The following is a 7,500-nucleotide window of genomic DNA, read 5'->3' as shown; positions in this document are numbered from 1 at the left end:
GTAAAATCAAATACCTTGCTTCTTTGAATTTTCATTTTACTACATACTATATACTTACTTTGCTAGACTTGAATTAGTTGCCTGAAATTGTAATTTTCACCGACCTATTCTTTCTTAACACACACACACATACACACACTGTACACACACACACACACATACATACACACATATATATATATATATACACACATACATATACCCCAATATTATGTTTTCGTTTGCCATTTCTATAATATTACAAATATGCTTCCTGTTACATGTAAATACAAAGGGGTAGCCCCTGCGAACAAATATTAATTCTTCGCAATTTCAATTACATAATTGCCTATTACATTTGCAATGCCCTACGTAATTGCATCCAAATGCACTCGTCTTTGACGAACGTGAAAAACAAAAGCATTTAAAGGAAATGAATAACAAATACATTATGCTGTACACAAAGTGTGTAAATATACTAAATCATTGAAATCAGATAAAATAAATTAATGGACGTACACAAATAAATCGTGAAGGGTATAAATCACATAAATACTCGAAAAATTGGGGAAACATATTCAGACCAAATCATAAATAAAAGTAAATACAGACGACTGCATCATAAATAAGAGGAATAAATTTCCATTCAATACAATCACGTACACAGACAATCACAAAGCGAACCACGGCAAATACATAAACAAACAAATGACCCGAAACGAACAAATAATCAACACAAACAATACAGCTCTCTAGATGGAGCACTCTCAAGTGTCTGCAGTAAAATAAACGCGGTCATATATCTGTCAGAAGTACTCATTTACCCCCCGTGAAGGATGGGTCAAGAAGAATGTGAAGAGCGCAGTCTTCCGTGAAACAGATACGCTTCATTAAACAACCACTGACACTTTACGATGATTGGTTGGAATAATAAGTAGGTAGGAGCGAAGCGATTAGATAGGAGAAAATATTGTTGTGGTAGAGAAAAAAAAATAGTGATTTATATTATTTGTTATTATAAGGCTGCTTAACAGAACTAAATTAGATTAAATAGTCAAAATAAAACAGATATTATGTGTAAACAATGAATATGATGAAATATAGTTCAACATCAAATAATAAAGAATCGTTATCATGTCCACAAATATCAAGTAATATATAAATAAAATAGGCTCTAATATGCATGAACATATCAAACAAATAAAACATTATATCCATTATGGTACAAAAATATTAAACAAGGTAAAACATCGTTAGAACAAAACCAGATTCCTACAATGGTAAAAAAAATATGTCACGAAAGAAAAAAATTTAAAGTGCCCTCTGACTCCCAAGATATACATCAACTTAAAAAAAATAGCTCGGGCGAGTTGCTCCAAAGGGACACTTTGAAGAGGCGAATGCAAAGTACAAGATTTCTTTCCTTGGTCTTATCTCGGCTACAAAAGGGAATGTACGCATAAGAGAGAGCCAAAATAACTATTTTCTTATTACATATTATTTACTGCATATAAGAGATAAAAAATAACTATTTTCTTATCGTATATTATTTACTGTATATGTCTATTTTTGTTTACGCTTGTGTTTATGTTAAATCTGTTCCATGTGTAACACGAGTGTTCACGAGTAAGTGAAATGTGAAGGTCAGATACCGTAGAGTTTATCACTTGCACACGCACCCATGATCATTTGCCTGAAAAGCGATAAAGGAAAGATATTGGTGGTGATTTAAAGGGAAGTGGGCTGTCACACAAAGGACAAATGTTTGCACCTTTTATTTATAGCTGTGGCTAATGGTATATGTTCAAATACACCTATTCCTACAGTGGTATAAAAAGGCAGAAGCTATATACATAAATATATATTTGATACCAATTCAATTAAGAATTAAGATATATATATATATATATATATATATATATATATATATATATATATATATATATATATATATATATATATATATATGTACTCAATTTTAAATATGCTTTGTTCACAGTAATATATATATATATATATATATATATATATATATATATATATATATATATATATATATATATATATATATATATATCAATTTGAATTGCTATCAAATATGGGTGTTATTTACTTAAATTTATATAAGTATTCAAAAGCCTTTGTTCATAGTAATATTCCTGAATTATATCTTGTCTTGCAAAATGAGTTAAATTTAGGTAGAAATACCGATGAAGATATGAATACAAACAAACATTTAATTAAGTATAACTACATTTACAGAAGTGCACTAATTCATACACACATTTCTTCTGGAAAAAATTAAATTTCTGACCTGCCTGACCATTTTCATAAGCATTTGTATATTTGCATTCCTGTGAAATGATTACAAAATATAAAAAGGGGCTTCTATTACATCCAGGATTTGACTGAAAAACGGGTTTACTTCTGAATTACTGCGTTGTCACAAACATTGTCTGCAGCTAGAGAATATAGAATTTAGGCCACAGGCCAAGCGCTGGGACCTATGAGGTTATTCAGCGCCAAAACGGAAATTGAGAGTAAAAAGGTTTGAAAGGTGTAACAGGAGGAAAACCTCGCAGTTACACTAGGAAACAATTGTTAGGGGAGGGTGGAAAGTAAGATGTAATAAAGAGAAGATGAGCGGAGGTACAATAAAAGGAATGAAAGGGGCTGCAGCCAGGGGTCGAAGGGACGCTGTAACGAACCTTAAGTAATGCCTACATTGCACCGCGTGAGGCGCACTGACGGCACTACGCCCCTACGGGGCCTGCAGCTAAGAAACAAATACAAAACAAATACAAAAAATAACGTTGTCAGTCATTTTTGTTAGGAATCATACATAAAAAAATAGTACGCGATACTTGGAGTAACTAATTAAATTTCTGTTTTCCGTAACTCGTCTTCATCAACGTCTAGACACATTTTTAAATAATAGCAAACTTAATTTCCTTGAACGCTTTACAAGACTAATTTCCATCAATTTCTGAAAGTACTTCTCTCGTCATTAACATGATGCAAGCTTCGTTAATTACTTTCAGTCCTTCTGATGAGTAATAAAACCTTTCTTGGAAAGTTCATCATAACGGCAACTTGATAATGAATTTTAAGAGAGCTTTTGTTTCAATCATTAAAGATAAAACATTACCATGGAAGTATGAATCTCAATTAGCACCCTTGTGCAACGCATACTAAGCCCTGTTGCAACATGTATGACATGTCAAGATAAAATATACCATTTACAGCCAAACTTTCGAGAACTCTCAACATGGCGGTTAAGAAACGATGAATGTGAAACATCATATTGTGATGGGACACCTATGCTCTGAAAGTTACAGAATGTTTTGTATTATGTCTTAAGTAACTATTATTATTATTATTATTATTATTATTATTATTATTATTATTATTATTATTATTATTATTATATTATTATTATTATTCTAGTGTGACTGAACTGAGAACGTATAAATTTCAGCATTAAACGTTCAACTTCTGAAGTTTATAAAATAATAATAATAATAATAATAATATTTTTCTAATGTGCCTGAATTAAGAGCGTATAACTTTCAGCATTAAACTTTCAAATTCTGGAGTTTATTTAATAATAATAATAATAATAATAATAATAATAATAATAATAATAATAATAATAATAATGCACAGCGCAAGATAAACACAAAACTGTGTCTTCTGGACTGAGTATTGTAAACAGAGGCATCTCGGGCTTCCCATGTTTGTAAAATACAGAGCCACTGCTTGGATAAGAAACTGAGCCTGCGCCTGCGCATGGACTGACAGCAAATACAAGCAATTAAAATAACGCACCTGCGGAAGAGTGTTGAAAAAAAAAACATATTGCGAAAGCCGTAGTAGGAATTAGCAAATGGAAGTATTGCAAAGGTGGCGTCTAGGTACGACATTTTAAAATCTCGGCTCTTTGAAGTTGGTGCATTAGTCGGATTGACCTCTGTTGGGGGAATAAGACAGAGGAGAGAGAGGAAAATAATAATATCTGCTGGTTTGGATGTGAAGACGAGTCACTGGAGAATATCAATGGTCTAAAGAAAAAGATATTAATATGATATTAAGAAGGAATGCTATCATTTTTATTTAATGGTGTTATTATTATTATTATTATTATTATAATTATTATTATTACTATTATTAAAATAATAATAATAATAATAATAATAATAATAATAATATTATTATTATTATTATTATTATTATTATTATTATTATTATTATTATTATTATTAGGGAGGAGACCTTCTCTGAGGGCAGTAGCATTGAAAATAATGAATGTTTCTGCGGCGTTCAATTTGTACAAACTTTTTTCTATTCTGCTTATAATCTTTTCGTCAGCATGTTCAGTGGTCTGGTTAAACTATTTTAATAATAATAATAATCGTCAGCATGTAGTTCGTATATCAAGTTTCCTAAGGGCATGTGAAGTTTAAATTGAGTGCCGTAGAAACAGTTATTATTATTATTATTATTATTATTATTATTATTATTATTATTATTATTATTATTATTATTCCTTAGTTATCTTGGCATAGTTGAGTGATATTCGGTGAAAAATTATAATAGATTGATGAATACAAGATATACAGAAGCTAAAAAATGCTACGTAAATATTAAGGTTATAAAGAATGGACACCTTTCAGTGTGATAGTATGATAGAGCGCTGTTATTATTATCATTATTATTATTAGCAGTAGTATTAATATTATCCACTTTGCCGTTCTTTGTTATTGATGAGTAACGTTAAATAAGTGAGTACAATAGAGGGAAGAGTTAGGGAAACTTAAACTGATGAATCATGGACGAAACCTCCCGTGCATAAAGCTTCCACGACATTAATAGCTTCATACTTTTACAGAGAAGGCTCATCAGCAGCGTGTCAAACCCCCCACCCCCTCCAACATACATTACCACATTCACCCTTCTCTTGCACTCACCTCTGTGCTTCCTGGATTTCATCTCTCTCTCTCTCTCTCTCTCTCTCTCTCTCTCTCTCTCTCTCTCTCTCTCTCTCTCTCTCTTTCTCTCTCTCTCTCTCTCTCTATATATATATATATATATATATATATATATATATTATATATATATATATATACATATATATATATATATATATATATATATATATATATATATATATATGTATATATACATATATATATATATATATATATATATATATATGTATGTATATATACACACATATAAATATATAAAAATATATGTATAAATATACATACATACATACATACGCATATATATATTTATCAAACACATACATATCATGTATTTGTGTGCTTCGATGACGGGAAAGCACGGGAAAACCAATAACAAAGAAGAAAGAGTGGTAACATTCCAATTTATGGAGCCAATAAAATATTTGTCTTTAATGTAACAGCAATATAGGGAAACAATCAGTGGGTACCACCACCGCCCTCATATACTTTCCCCCCTTGACGCATTGCATTTAATAACGAAACAATGTACAAGCCATTATTGGAGTTATAAACAAAAGAAATTCATTTTACCCGCAGGCCGGTATATAGTTTTGACCCCATAAATGAGGTCATTTCGTGTCTGGAATTAATAGAACGCCATCTGTTTCCTGTCGTCTGCGGAATTATTTGGGGTCATAACTCCCTCCACTCATTTCTTTCAATAATGTTCAATTGCTAGTTTAGTTTATAATTGTGTATTCTATTTGGAGGGAGCGTGATTAAAAGAAGGTAAAACGACCTCGGCAATTGAGCAGTTGCGTTTACTTTCCCCCTGTTCAAATGTTCACTCGCCGTGGGAGCTCTCATGTTTCAGCGTGACCCGTAACCCCTTCCCATGAGGTCCGGTAACCCGAAATGTTTTCTGAGAGATGTTTTTGACGAATCGTTTCGGTTTGGAAAGTTGTTTTTCTTGTGGAAGTTTGAGTGCGAAGTATTGCAGGACTCAACATTTCTCTCTCTCTCTCTCTCTCTCTCTCTCTCTCTCTCTCTCTCTCTCTCTCTCTCTCAGGGCAAAGGAAATGAAGAGTTTTTATATCTATTTTATTACAGTAATTCATTTATGTAAAATCTCTCTCTCTCTCTCTCTCTCTCTCTCTCTCTCTCTCTCTCTCTCTCTCAGGCCAAAGAAAATGAAGTGTTTTTAGTATCTAATCCCTTGCAGTAATTCATTAGTGTAAAATCTCTCTCTCTCTCTCTCTCTCTCTCTCTCTCTCTCTCAGATCAACAGCACCAGTGCAACGAATCCCTCATCAAATGTCAATTCCTGTTGACAAGCCAAATTGATAGGATTACAGCGATACAGAATATTATAATTCATCCCTTATTCATCGTTCGCTTACAAATACTCCCATGTTTTTGCACCGGGCCAAAACCGCCGCAGTATTTAATGCTTTTGCAGATTAAATTGCTACTTGTTGAATGATAATATCAGAGAGCAACACGTTTGGCGGTTACGATATGAAATTTCATAATTCGAAAAAACTTTTACCTTTTATTGAATATAGTCTGAATGCATTTATTTCCACCGGCTGCATGACCATTATCCGGACTGCTGCTGCTCTCCGGTAACAGAGTTCGTTTCAATCGGCTGAATGTTTAAAAAATATGTTTTGTTGAATTCTCGTATATTTTTAGCGTTTATGTAAATAATATATATATATATATATATATATATATATATATATATATATATATATATATACAATGCTTGAAAAGCTACATGTTTGTAATTTTCAATAATATATTATATATAATATATATATATATATATATATATATATATACATATACATATGTGTGTATATGTATGATATATATAAAAATAAATTAACACAGCGTAATCGACATTCGACATGTTTGTGGACTTCAAATTATTATTTATTATTATTATTATTATTATTATTATTATTATTATTATTATTATTATTATTATTATTACTGGAATTTCTAGCTACTTAAGACACAGTACAAAACATTCTGACACCTTCAGAGCGTAGTATCAATTTGATATTTCACATTCATCGTTTCTTTAACCGTCATGTTGAGAGTTCTTCGCGAAGGTTTGGCTGGAAATGGTATATTTTATCTTGACATATCATACAAGCTGCAACAGGGCTTAGTATACGTTTCATTAGAAAATTATTATCATTATTATTATTATTATTATTATTATTATTATTCCTCAGACACATAAAAACTAGACGAAGAAACCTGACCCTCAAAGCGAAATCTTCCAACGGCGAGATTCCCCGAGACCCTCTCATACGTAAATCACGATCCATTGTAAACATTATTATTATTATTATTATTATTATTATTATTTTATAAACTCCATAAGTTGAAAGTTTAATGCTGACATTTATTACACTCTTAATTCAGGCATATTAGAAAATTATTATTATTATTATTATTATTATTATTATTATTATTATTATTATTATTATTATTCCTCAGACACATCAAAACTAACCGAAGAGACCTGACCCTCAAAGCG

General features: G+C 31.1%; 1 protein-coding gene across 7 annotated transcripts in view; it reads right to left on the bottom strand.

Moving 5' to 3' along the window:
- Positions 1-7,500, bottom strand: part of LOC136855013 (follistatin-related protein 5-like) — a 350,946-nt gene that overhangs the window by 62,358 nt on the left and 281,088 nt on the right. The gene's annotated exons all lie outside the window — the stretch shown is intronic.

The sequence above is a fragment of the Macrobrachium rosenbergii genome, chromosome 30 (genome assembly GCF_040412425.1).
Source record: "Macrobrachium rosenbergii isolate ZJJX-2024 chromosome 30, ASM4041242v1, whole genome shotgun sequence".
NCBI classification, from domain to species: domain Eukaryota; kingdom Metazoa; phylum Arthropoda; class Malacostraca; order Decapoda; family Palaemonidae; genus Macrobrachium; species Macrobrachium rosenbergii.
The sequence above is the reverse complement of the archived record's forward strand: the minus strand, read 5'-3'. Positions and strand labels throughout refer to the sequence as shown.